General features: G+C 49.5%; 1 protein-coding gene across 3 annotated transcripts in view; it reads right to left on the bottom strand.

Annotated features, from left to right (window-relative positions):
* MGAT1 (alpha-1,3-mannosyl-glycoprotein 2-beta-N-acetylglucosaminyltransferase) overlaps positions 1 to 12,908 on the bottom strand; it is a 21,465-nt gene extending 8,557 nt beyond the window's left edge. The window contains exons 1-3 of one of the 3 annotated variants that reach the window (XM_019661432.1): positions 12,744 to 12,908; positions 11,824 to 12,255; positions 9,731 to 9,808 (exon numbers count right to left, since the gene is read on the bottom strand). The gene's annotated coding sequence lies outside the window, so the exon portion shown is untranslated. Of the gene's footprint in view, positions 1 to 6,757; positions 6,923 to 9,730; positions 9,809 to 11,823; positions 12,256 to 12,743 lie in introns of those variants that run through there. The other 2 variants (XM_019661430.1, XM_019661431.1) reach the window with 2 other exon arrangements.
* Positions 12,909 to 12,919: the final 11 nt, after the last annotated feature.

The following is a 12,919-nucleotide window of genomic DNA, read 5'->3' on the forward strand; positions in this document are numbered from 1 at the left end:
GTAAACTTTATGCAACTTTTCACAAGCTTGACACACGTTCTTCCCTTTATGGAAGTAAAACAGTAAAATATGGCAAAAATGCAGTTTGGTCTTCCATCTTCAACTTGTAAAATTTCCAAAACGCAACCAAATCGTTCAATTTTTTTTAGAATGAAGCTAGAACTGTCAGCTGTCAAAGGACATAGCAATAACATAGATGCGAATGACTTTAGTACTTCTAAAAATGAGCTAGTGCCATCTGTTGCAAACATGCGTCATGACTTTTCCGACATATATATATGGAGAGGGAAAGTGAGAGGGAGGGAGGGAGGGAGAGAGGGAGAAAAGGAGAGAAGGAGAGAAGGAGAAGGGGGAGGAGGGAGGGAGAAGGGGGGAGGGGGGAGAGAGAATGGAGCAAAATGTTAACAGTAAGCGAATCTGAGTAAAGGGAATATGTGTGTCCTTATACCATTTTGATTCTTGCAATTTTTTTGTAAGTGTTAAATTATTTCCAAATGAAGTTTCTTAAAAATCAAATATAGGGAACAGCCCATTAGCTTTGTCCATCAATATGGCCCCAGCTGGGCAGATCAGTAAGGGCAATCGGATGATCCCTTTGTCCTGAATTCTTCAGCCACTCAATGACATGCATCACACACCTGCTGTCTTCCAGACTCTGGGGACTGAGACACACACCCAACAAGAAAAAAGCATGGTTCCACCAACCCCCTCACTCTGCCAGACCTATGACATCCTCCAATTCCTGGACAGCTGCCATTCCTAACCATGTAACTCTCTCCCTGCCATTCCTGCCTCTGGTCTTGCCCTTTCACATCCCAAACCTTCAGGTATGTGCCCTCCTGTGCCAGCTGCTCTGCCAATTGCCCTCTGTCTCACACAGCCCAGTCAAAACCTTGCTCCCTGATGCCATCTCTGCGCTCCTGGGCTCTCAGGCAGGCAGGTATCAAAGGGGCTGACCCTGAAAGGCCTCTAAAGGGACCTGGATTCTGTCTCCCTCCTGGGAAGATTTCCCCAGTACCTGCCAGCACCACCACCAGCTGCCTTCCTCCCAGAATCCATCCCCCCACAACTCCACAGCACCAGTCTTCTCAGAAACCCCAAGTCTGCTTTGGTTTTACTGTGTCATTAACTTGCCATTTTATCAGCAACTGTATACCAGTCAGGGTTTCCCAGAAGGGGCAAACACACAGATTTCCGGTTACTTCCTCCTCAAGCCCCCTCAGGATGTGGTCAAGGTTAGAACTTTCCCTCAATCTCCTTGCCTTGATTCCCTATCCCCAAATTTCTGCCTCCTAACTGACTGGGCAGGAAAGTCTTCAGGTAAAGGGGTGGGAGAAAGGCCAGAGAGACCTCCAAGAACGGAAGTGCTGGCCTCGGGGCTGGAGGAGCGGGCCTGTCTAACTTGTCAGTGAGTCACCTTAGACCAGCAAGCTCTCAAAGACTGCTGGCAAAATCTCAAGGGACCATATCCTCGCAGATGACTTGTGAGAGCCTTTACTTTTCTCCAGATATTAGAATTAGGTGGCCCAAACCCACTACCCAAGGGAAGACCTCCCCTCTACCCTTCTAAGCCATGCAGATCGGAGCAATCTTCTGAAGGCCCCTCAGCAGACTGGATTCTCAGCAAGTCTGTAAACATGAGAGTGGCCGGATGGCCCACAGGAAACAGCTGCCCCAGTCCAGGCAGGCCTCCATCTCATGACCCTCTTCTCTAAGTTCACAAACAGAGCTTGCTCCTCCTTCCATAAAAGAACACAACACAGCCTATTCCTGGGGACCCCCCCAGCTTCTCCACCCAGGGTCCTCCAGAGTTCCCAGTGCCATTTCCTACTGCTGGTCCACATATTCTCCAGAGCAAGCTCCCCCACTCCGTCTGGAAGTTAGTGTTGTATGCACACATGAGCACACACATGTGAGCATGCGCCCTCTCCAGCAGCTGGCTGTGCCCTGAGGGTGAGCAAGCATGGGAGGCCAGCATTTTGGCCTGCAGAGACCACACAGTCCTCCAGCAAACATGGCTCTGAGGCCTCCTATCAGGAGGTCACAGGAGTAACAGGGGCAAGCCAGATTACCTGGGGCAATGCTTGGCACGTGTTCACATCTCTGAGACTCAATTTTTCTTTCCTGTAAGATGGAAACCCTAACAGAATACCTCATTGGGTTGCTATGAGGATTGGATGAGGTATTCCACATCAGGTGTTTAGAACAGTGGCTGGAACAAGACAACATAAACGCTAGCCAGTCACTTGCTTGTCCTCTCTCTGCCGCGTCCTTCCAGGCCCCAAACACCCAAGCCGACCTCAGGGCCTTTGCACGTACCTGCATACCAGACCTGCTCATCCCTGTCATCTTCACCTGGTACCCTCTGACTCATGTGTCTGCCAGAACACCTCCCTGATGTCTTAGAACTGAGTGAGGTCCACTCCCCTTCACAACTATCAGCACCAGCTCAACATCTGTCAGATCTCTCGGCCACAAGTTACTTGAGGACGGAGACCAGCTCCCCCAGTGTGCCGAGCTGCTGTGCTGGGATCCTCAAGATTCAAGAGATTTGCCTTTGACTGAAAAACTGGCTTCAGTATGGGTATTAAACACCCACACCCCTTAACTGCAATTCCCAAGTCCAAAATGCACTGAAAAACAGAAGTTTTCTACACTAGTTTGGCAGTAAAAGTAACAATCTCATTTGGTGAAATCTGATCTAATCTAATGTGAGGTTATTTATAATCTTTATTTATCCTATTTAGTATGACTATTCATACATTTTGCTACAGAAATCAATATGCTGGATTACGGAGTGCTGCTCTAGACCTTACACTACATCATAAATGTACCAGATCAGCTTTTTAAAATCCAAAAAATTCTAAATTCTGAAACATCCAGCCCAAGAATTTCAGAATTATGAAAATGGAAACGACAGTTCCTCGCTCATTGCCATCACCCCATTTCAAGCACTGAAACCCTTCCACCTGAACTCTCTTCCCTTATTAGAAAATATTATTTTAAGCCTGAGCTGTTGACAGAGCCTCTCAGCTGGCCTACCTGTCACTCATCTGCTTCCCTCTAAGCAACCTTCCCAAGAGCAACAAAGCATCCTTCTTACAGTGCAAGCCTGGTCACAACATAACCAGCCTTACAAACCGCGAAGCGGCCACTGGCCACAGAATAAAACTCTCACTTATTACTATGACACACAGAGCCTTCACACCACACTGACTCAAACGTCCCTTTTCAACCTCACCTCCCACCACTACTCCCTGCACTCCATACTCTGGCTTTAGCAGGCTACTTACTTTTTCCCCCCATTAAGTACACCTGTATGCTTCTGTGTCTTTGCCCCAGCTGGTCCCTCATCCTGAAATATCATCCACAGCCCTACCCGCAAGCACTTGCACATCCTTTAGAGCCTAGTTCAGGTGAGTCCTGTGACATCACAGGCAGAGCCAGTCCTTCCCATGACGACACTCCCACCACGCTCTCTCCACACCTCGTCTTTCCTCTCCACGCTATAACAGGATCTGTGGCTGTGCCTTACCTGCCTCTCACCTTACTCCTAAGGAAAAAGGCTCTATGACCTCAAAGGCCATCACAGTGCTTGGCACATGTATGATATTTAAGTGGTCAGATGGAGGACTGCTTGCATTATTGACTGAAACAGGGAGAAACAAAACAAAACCAGCAGGATTACCTTTTCCAAAGATGACTACATATATCGTCCCACATGCTCATCTTACAAAGTGACAACAGTCCTCCCTCCAGAGGTGGGGTCTGTGTTCCCTCTCCTGTCATGAAAGGCAATACAGTTTCCATCTGGTGCTCCTGGGATAGTTGCTCTTGGAACCCAGCCACCAAGGTAAGAGGAAGCCCAGGCCACACAGGCAGGACACCTACAGGTATTCCAGCTGACAAAGCCAGCTAAGGTCACAGCCAACAGCCAGCATCAACCATTAGACCTGGAAGACATGGAGGAAGCTTCCAGATGATCCCAGCCCCAGCCACATCTGACTGCAACCGCACGAAAGACCAGGAACGAGCAAGATCCACATAGCTGAGGTAGGAATAAAATGGTTCTGTTGTTTTAAGCCACTAAATTTTGGGGTGATTTGTTATGCAGCAATAAGTACCCTAAACAATGAGTAAAACAACCTAAGCAAGTTTGACAAGCAGGGCAGGAGTTCTTCCTGCTCTCTGTGCTCAGGCCCCACGTCCAAACTCTGAAGGCCTGCGTCTACTCACATCCTCGTCCTTATGAGGCATCTACTGCTGAATAATGAAAACACTCAATAGCTTAAGACAATAGCAATCATGTATCCTTCCCAGTTCCATGGGTCAGGAATTTGGATAGTGGGACACAGAGAGGACGATGTGCCTCTGCTCCACGACATCTGGGACCTCAGCTGGAAGACTCGAAAGCTGGGGGATGGACTCCCCTAAAGGCTCGTTTTCTCACTGTCTGCAGGCTGATGTTGGTGCTGACTGAGACGTTAGCTGGAATGCTGGCTGGAACACCTCCACGTGACCTCTCCATGTGGCCTGGGCTTCCTCCCTGAACATGGTGGCTGGGTTCCAAACGTGAGTGTCCCAAAAAAGACAGCAAGCCAATGAAGCTGTATCCTTTTCATGATCCAGCCTTGGATCACTTCTGCCTTACTTTAGGGTCAGGGGAATCACAAGTCCCTGCCCACCCTCAAGGGGAAAAACCACAAACCTCACCACCAGTGGGAGGAGGACAATGTCCAGTTGTAAAAACATGTGGAATGGGATATTTATGGGCATGGCCATTTGGGGAAAATATAATCTGCCACACCTTCCTTTCCTAAAATAGATCAATAGTCCACAACCCTGAAGTGAGTCCTGTTGTTCTGTTATTAATGACATTTGTCTGCAAGGCACAGACTCAAAACTGGCTTTGATTTGCTCGAGTTTTCACAACTCCTTTAGGGAAGTGTCACACAGCTGGTCTACAACATGAAGTACGAAGACACCTGCCCCGTGGTAGGAGCCTTTTTAATATACAAAACCTTCAGCCAAAACCCAGGAGGCTCTGGGCAGGTCCCACCAACCCCTATGGGGCTCAGTTTCTTCATCTGAAGAACAGCCCCGGAATTGTGAGACCCCTTTTTAACACTCTGATTCCTTGGTATTCTCCAGCCAGTCCACTCTCTCTGGCAAAAATGTTTCTTAAACAACAACAGAACACTATAGACAGTCAACTTCCCATCGTGAGCAATAATGGAGAATTCATAGTTAGCTCTTAAAAGTATGGGAGTTAAAGAAATATTGACAGACTTTCCCTTCTATGTATCTGCCTTGCTTAGTATGTTAAAAAGCACTGCCTAACATATTCACAAAGTACAGAACACGGCACAGACAGTGGAGACCTAACTGAATTACTTTCTTGTTCATTTTTAGATCTCCGCTAAACTCCTATTTCATGTACCAGGCTCCATAATTTCAGGAGGGTGGAAGAACTGAAAGGGTATCAGAGAAGATGCGCTAAATAATTCAAGGACTTAGTGAATAAGACCTAGGAGGTAAGGGGTGCGGGTTATTCATCCTGGAAAAGAAAAGGCAAGGATGATGCTCCCGCAGCAAAAGCATGAAGGCCTGGGATCAGGCAATCCAGCACCAGCAAACCAGGTAACATTGGGGCAACTCACCTGACCCGCTTAGGCCTTGGTTCCCTCATTTGAACAGGGAGAGAGTTGATTTGAATCATCATCATCTCTGATGATGAAGAGGATAGCGACAATTTCCCCAATGTCTCAAACAGGAAATGAATTTAACCTGTCACATATGTCACTGAGATGAGATACACCACAATATTTTCTGACCGGACATAGAAGCCCAGATCCAGGAGAGCTCAATGGTCTCCAGTAATGGAGTCAGGCAGCAGTGATTCATGGTGGGAAGCAGACCCTAAAGGATGTGATGAGCATCTAAGAGAAAATGCTACATGCTCTGAAAAGTATTATAAACGACAGAAAAGAAAGTTGGACAACACCTCAGGCAGCGATGTTCTAAAGCAAAGACTAATTAAACAAGCCACAGACACAAGAGTTAACCAAGGCGGAGCCTCACTCCGGGGATCACTGTTCTGTGGAGACAAACCAGCCCGCCACAGTCGCTCTGCTCCAGGGTTTACAAGATGGGACCCTTGCAAGTCTCAGGGCCCCCTACTCTACACATGTTAGCAAACAGGTAGGAAAAAAAGTTTTCTTGCCAATTTACATATTTCCACATTGAGTCAATTCTTCCTTACGACTGAGTAGAAAGAACCCTTAATAGTAACTCGTGGAAAAGACGCTGGGGTGGAGTTTGGGGAAACGCCACCTCCCATTCTGGCTCCCCAACCCTCTCGTCTCCAGCGACCCCACCTCCTCCGGCCCGCACCGACGGACGCCCTGTGGCCGAGTTTCACAACCACCTCACCCCCCCTCCCCGCGGAGCCCGCCCTTCTTCGGAGGGCTGGAGGCCCGGGATTCCCAAAGCGGAACGCAGAGCGCGACTTCCCGGTTCGGTAGGGGGTGGCGGCCGGGACCCAGGCCAGGCCCCTCTGGCTGGGGCTCACGGGCACTGGGGCTGTCGTGGGGCACGAAGGGCCCGGAAAGGGGCAGCTGCTCAAGATCGGACCCCAGCCTTGGCGCTCCCTCTTCACTCCCTAGGAGCCTCCCTCAGTAGAACCTCCGTTGCCTGCCGGAGACAAGCACGTCCGTCCCGAGATGACGGACGCCAGCTTCCCCAGGCTTCTACTCACCAGACCCTCCCAACTTCCCGGCTCTGAACTTTGCTGGCGCCGAAGCGCGAAGAGCGAGCCCGGAGCCTCCGCGCGTTCCTGGCGCTCGCGCGGTTACCGGCGCCTTCCGCTTAGCCAGCCCTCCCAGCGGCGCGCCGAGGCCGGGCCGCCCGGCGGGCAACGTGGCCCTCCCCAGGGGGGCGGGGCCGGCCGCCCCGACTCGCCCTGGGCCCCTCCCTCCCGGGCCCGCCTCCTTGCCCCGACTCTTCACAATCACCCGCCGTCGGGACAGCCCAAGTTTTCCCAATCCCCAACTTTGGGAGCTGATGTGGAGGCAGCGGTTACCACTGGGCCCTTTCCTGCACCCAACTGCAACTGCGCAGGTCGACACCCGACCCCACCCACACCCTCAACCCCTCTCGTCCAGACTTCTCGGCTGGTGCAGAGATGTGAAAACAGGAACCAAAGCGCCAAAAGGGACGCTGCGGGAAACACCTGCTGCCAAAAGCAGCAGAGAGCCAGCTGTGGTTTCTTATTCTTTTTTTTTTTTTCCTTTGGGGGTGGGGAATGAGAGCTGTTAGTTCTGAATGAAAGAGCAGAGACTGACCTGTCCCCAGGGTAGAACCACCATACCTTAGGAGGAAAGGATTCAATCACAGGCTTTTGTGGTAGCTCTGTGAAAGGGGATGGGGGACAGAATCCGGAAAAGCCTGGATGTCTGTATCTAACCCTGAGAAATGGGGGTTGGGAGCTGAGAACTACTGAATCCAGGGCCAACCTTACCATGTGCTCAGGACACACTGCTGGCACCAAACCCTCCCCCACCTTCATCCCTCCCGGATGCTGCAGAGCAGCGCAGGTCAGAGCTTTGTGGTGTGTGGTGACTGACTGACTTGGCTCACTAACTTGTTTCTACAAGAAACCAGGAGTTATGCAGGGTTCTAAAGAAACAAAATGCAGGGCATGCCCTAAAGGCCCCTGCATGGACGTGAGATGCTAAAATTGCACAGAAACCTCTACAAGCCAGACCCCTCCCTCAGCCTCTCCTTTAACCCTCCAAGCAGCTCTGCAGAGTATATTATCCTGTTCTACAGATGAGGACTTTGAGACTAAGGGTAAATGCCAACCGCTGAAGGTCACAAGACATAGTGGAGGGCACGGCAAGGTTTTAGATCCAGGCCCTCTTGCCTCCAAAGCTAGTGTTCACCCCACCCCTCATGCACCCTTGAGTGCAGGCGCCCTCTGAGATGTCCGTGTGTCCAGCATAACAGGTGCAGAGTAGGGCAGCAGGGGAATCTTGGTAGAAGCAGTGGGAGCTCAGCCCTGAAGAAGCAGAGTGAGAGAAGAGCTGACATATCAGTGAAGCTGGACTGTGTCTGTCTGTCCAAGGTCTCCAGCTTAGCCAATTGCATGGACTGGCAGGAGATGCAAACCCATGCTCACGTGCCAGCCAGTGGCCAGTGTCTGCACTTCTGCCCTCTCTAAGTTTTTCCTCATGTAGGGAACATGGGAGGCCTACACACTCACACTCCGTGTCAAGGTAAGAAGGAAAATGATATTCCTAAAAGTGTAAAAAGGTGGGAAACAATCATTTGTAGATCTAAGATATCAGAAGCTAAAATCACTCTCCAGGACAAAGGACATAGTGGGATGCTGAAAAGTGGGGAGACCAACCAGCCCATGAGGTATCAGATTCCCACCTCTAACAACAACTCTTCTCCATCTAAGGCAGCTCAATGGGGAACAAGATGCGGACTGTCTGTGCACCACAACTCACACCTCATCACGGCTGTCCTTGGTTTAAATCAGCGGTTCTCAACCTGTGGGTTGGGGGTCGAACGACCCTTTCACAGGGGTCACCTAAGACCATCGGAAAACAAAAAGATACTTACATTACCATTCATAACAGTAGCAAAATTACAGTTATAGAGCAGCAATGAAAATAATTTTATGGTTGGGGGTCACCACAACATGAGGAACTGTATTAAGGGGTCGTGGCATTAGGAAGGTTGAGAACCGCTGGTTTAAATTGTAAGGCTCACAGGCAGACCTACGAGTACAAATTCACCAACTGCAAGAGGACTATCCCAAGCCTGGGATAGAAAGGGCCTGGTTAGAGAACTGGGATGGGCTGAATTCTTGGATGGAAGCAAGAGAAAACATTTGGTCTGACAGGCAAGAAGCCAGGGTGATGAGTACCAAATTGACCTGGGAAGAAAAGAGGCCCTGGGCGCTTGATGGCCGTTTCATGGGGAGGGGTCACAGGGGAAGAAGGGCCAAAGAAACAAGGAGCCTGATCCTGGATGCAACCCAGATTGGATTATGTGACAATAGAAGAAATAGGAAGATCTGATTACAGGATACTAGAGAATAGAAGGGGCAATACTGTATCCTGCCCACCCCCATCACTTCCAGAAAAGGACGAGAGAGATAAGGAGAAGTGAAAATTGTTTCAGGAAACTGCCCTTCCATAAACCATGCCCAAGATAACCTGCATTTTTTTACAATTTGGAAAGAGTTCATGCTGTGAACATAAGACAGATCTTGGCTTGAAACCATGAGAAGTAAAAGCAATGTTTTAAATCAATGTTGTGTCTATTTTCCCCCTTCCCTCCTCTCAACACCCTCACTCCCCATGGAGACCCAGAAACTTAGCTCAACAAGATCAAAGAAAGGAGAAAAGATTAACACAATAATTACTGAGCAATGTGTGTGAAGTGGAACTTTTGGTTAGCCACCTATAATTCTTTTTGGAAGAAAGAAGGGTGTAAATTAAGTTCAGTTAAAACACAAACACAATCTGGTCAAATCTGTCCTGGCTAAGTGGCCTGAGCATCCTGGTGCCCCTGTGCAAAGGTGCCCATGTGAGAGGGCCGAGGGCTTTCTTGAGAGGACTGTCTTGGGGAAGGGTAAGGCGGAGAGCAAGACTAGCGCTTTCTGTGGAAATGACAGGGGAGAGGAATTCTGGCTCACTCCAAGGAGGAAATGTCTTACCAGAGAGGCTGTCTGACAGGGCACTGAGTTCCCCTCCCTGAGATTTGCAGCAGAATCCAGGCGGCAGCAGTTCAGACCCTGTAGAAGCAGCATAACACTGAGCAAGCCATCACAGGCCTGCCCTCCACACTCAAACCAGCCCTTTGCTCAGGGCTTCTGTAGCTTCCCCTCACCTATCAAACTGGGGAAATAAGCCCTCTCGCTCCTCCTCACAATAATGTGCTGACAAAAACGCAACAGCCTGGACACTTCATATAATGTAAGCACTATACAAATATAGCTCAACTCTGTGGTACTTATAGTGTTTCGAAGCACTCACAGGCCTTGCAGGTAAGGACGAGGGCCACAGTGGCATCCTGGGACCACACATACCTGAAGAATTGCTGTGATCCCGGTGCCTAAGCAATGACTGACACCAGGAATTGGCTGAGCGAAGCTGCGAGAGGTGACATGGCCTTCCTGAAATCTGGACCTTCGAAAGGAAAAGCCTGGCCTCAAGGGGACTCCCCACCCCCCATCAGACCAAAGGAGAAGGAACAGCTCAGAACCAGTGACTCCACCCAAGCCTGCCTGGCCAACCCTCAGGCCATTGGGGGAGTCAGGGATTCCTATGGCAAGGAAGAAAAGAGGGGGCAAAGAAACTGATTCTGGATGAAATACATGATTTTCAGCTTGCAAATGACCTTAGTTATTGTTGCCTGCCCCCAATGAATGTGAGGCCCAGATGTTTACACAGCTAGTGAAAGGCAAACAGATGCTAAAAGCCAAGCTTCCTGCTCCTCACCCAGCCACCATACCCCATAGTCTTATCAAAATTCCCACCACCTCTTCTTTCTCCCAACACCTCCTTTGTTGTCACTGAAAAAGCAGGCATCTTGGCACAGGTAAACTGGAGTTCCAGGAAGGAACAGGCAGGAGGTGAGAAGGTAACTCTGAACAACAGGTCTCCTTTAAGGGGGAACAGAGTCTATGAAAATATAAAAGGCTAAGAGATGGTAGTCTGAAAAAACTGTCATCTTAAAGAGCGGAAGAGGCTACTAGGATACGCCACAGTCCAGCACTCACTCCAAGAAAGGGAGCTCCATCTCCTAACCAGACACTCGAGCCCTTGAGACTTACACTTTCCTCCACCCTCTAGAAGAGCATACGTGCCGCATGACTGGAGATCCCTGAGGGCCAGAATCCCTCAATCTAAGTCCTCTTTGGACCCATGTACCTTTCCACAACTTGACGATCCCAGATAGCATCAGGATGAGACAAATGCAGGGCAGGCTTTAATTAAGGCCACCCAAGGCTTTGCCAGCACACTAATTTAATGAAAAAACAGAGCTTTTCTCTACGTAACAATTATACTAGCACATCAAGCAATGTCAATGTTACTGTTTTACACATACATGGCCTTGGACACTTCAAAATCTATCATTTCCTTTGCTCCTTGTAATAACCTGTGAAGGACTTGGAAAGTTAGTTATCCCCATGTTGCAGGTAAAGAGAACATGGCAGAGATTAACCAACATATACTAAGAAAGTGAGAGCTAGAACACAAATCCTACTAATGCCCAATCCTGTGTTCTACTCCTCTGCTCTTCCCATGAGGTCTCATGGTCTAAGCTCCCTTTTAGGAGGAGGAGACACAACTTAGGAGGTTATCTAGACCACTCCACTCAAGGCAGTTCTACTCAGCGCTTCCAAACACAACAGCCTGCCTCTGGCTGGGTAACCCATTCCAGTGTCTTAGTTTAGCCCCACTGACTTGTGAGCCTATTATCTCAGTGTTAGAAAGGCCGTTACTGGTAATCTAATCCAACCTCCTTTCAGAGAGCTGAATTCTTTTCATGTTCTCCTTGGCCTAACTGCACAACTGCCACTGCTCACTACGCCTTACAAGGTACCCCCTTCCTGGGTGAGGAGTGGTGGGAACAAGTCCACACACTGAGAGGGTGAAGGATTGGTGAAGCTTCCTGTGTACTCATCAGGGTAAGGGTTCTGATCAGGGTGCTTCCTGAATGGCAGCATCCCTACACTTGCCCCACTCAACACTTTCTGCACAGGTGCAGCAAGACACCAAGTGGGAAATGAGACAGGAACCTTACCTTTCTTCTCGTCTCTCAGCCGCTCCCCTGAGCTCATCAAACCCTCATCCAGTACTCCATTTCCAAAACTGAGAATCCCAAATCAGAGACACCAAACAAAGTGCAGCTTCTCTCCTCTTATCCAGGTCCAAAGTCCATGGTTGAGTGGACTCTGAGGGGGAGGAGTCTGGGGGGGAAGGGGTATGTCCAGGCCCCTCCCCCCCCACTGCAGGCTTCAGTGTCCCTCTTCCGGGTCTGTTACATCCCTTCATTCAGCTGACTTATTAAGCTCAGAGTCTGGCGATGGGTAGGTCCCAGGTACTATCCCATCTCTTGCTCAGGGAGGGGAAGTCATCCACTGTGAGGTCTGGCTCGGCTGTCTTCTGCTGGGGCTCATGAGATGAAACAGGCCTTACAACCGGCATGGCCCAGGAGGCTGATTTCTGGGTTAACCTGTGGAATATTTAAACATATGGCACTCTCTAATTCATTATACACCCAAATGGATTCCTAAGCCTTCCTACATAAATTAGACCCCTCTTATCATGAAAAACCCATCCTTAAACACTCCACAAAGTTACACAAAGTACCTGCTTCACTCACATATTGTCCCCCCCTCCAAAACACAGCCACCTCATCAATATGTATATACATATATGGTTCAGGATAAAGGAATGATTGCATCTATTCTCACAACAGAAAAGCAACCAAAAGCACTGATGGTGTGTGGAGACTGTCTCCTAAGAAATGTGGAAAAGAACATTCTCCTCCTGGCCTCTTGCCTTGTTAGTGCCACACACTAATCGCCCTACATCTCCCAAGCTTCTTAGGGTGTTCAGTGTTCTAATCGGCTACCTCTCCCCAAATGAACTAAATCCACTGCAGACCTAAATGCTGGCACCTTCCACAAGCATTCTTTGCTCCCTTCCCTTCACCCTCACCTCCCTGATCAGCTTCCAAAACTGTGCCAGGGATGTAATTCCTAATCGTTGTCAAACTCCTTCCAGGGGCCACTCCCGAGAGCACTCTCCTGGAATGTTTGAGGCCCAAGTCCTGCCTGCAGTAGCCCCACAGTGTTCCAATTCCTCAGTCCGGGAGTCCCTCCCTGTCGCCCCCC

The sequence above is a fragment of the Hipposideros armiger genome, unplaced genomic scaffold (genome assembly GCF_001890085.2).
Source record: "Hipposideros armiger isolate ML-2016 unplaced genomic scaffold, ASM189008v1 scaffold_347, whole genome shotgun sequence".
NCBI classification, from domain to species: Eukaryota; Metazoa; Chordata; class Mammalia; order Chiroptera; family Hipposideridae; genus Hipposideros; species Hipposideros armiger.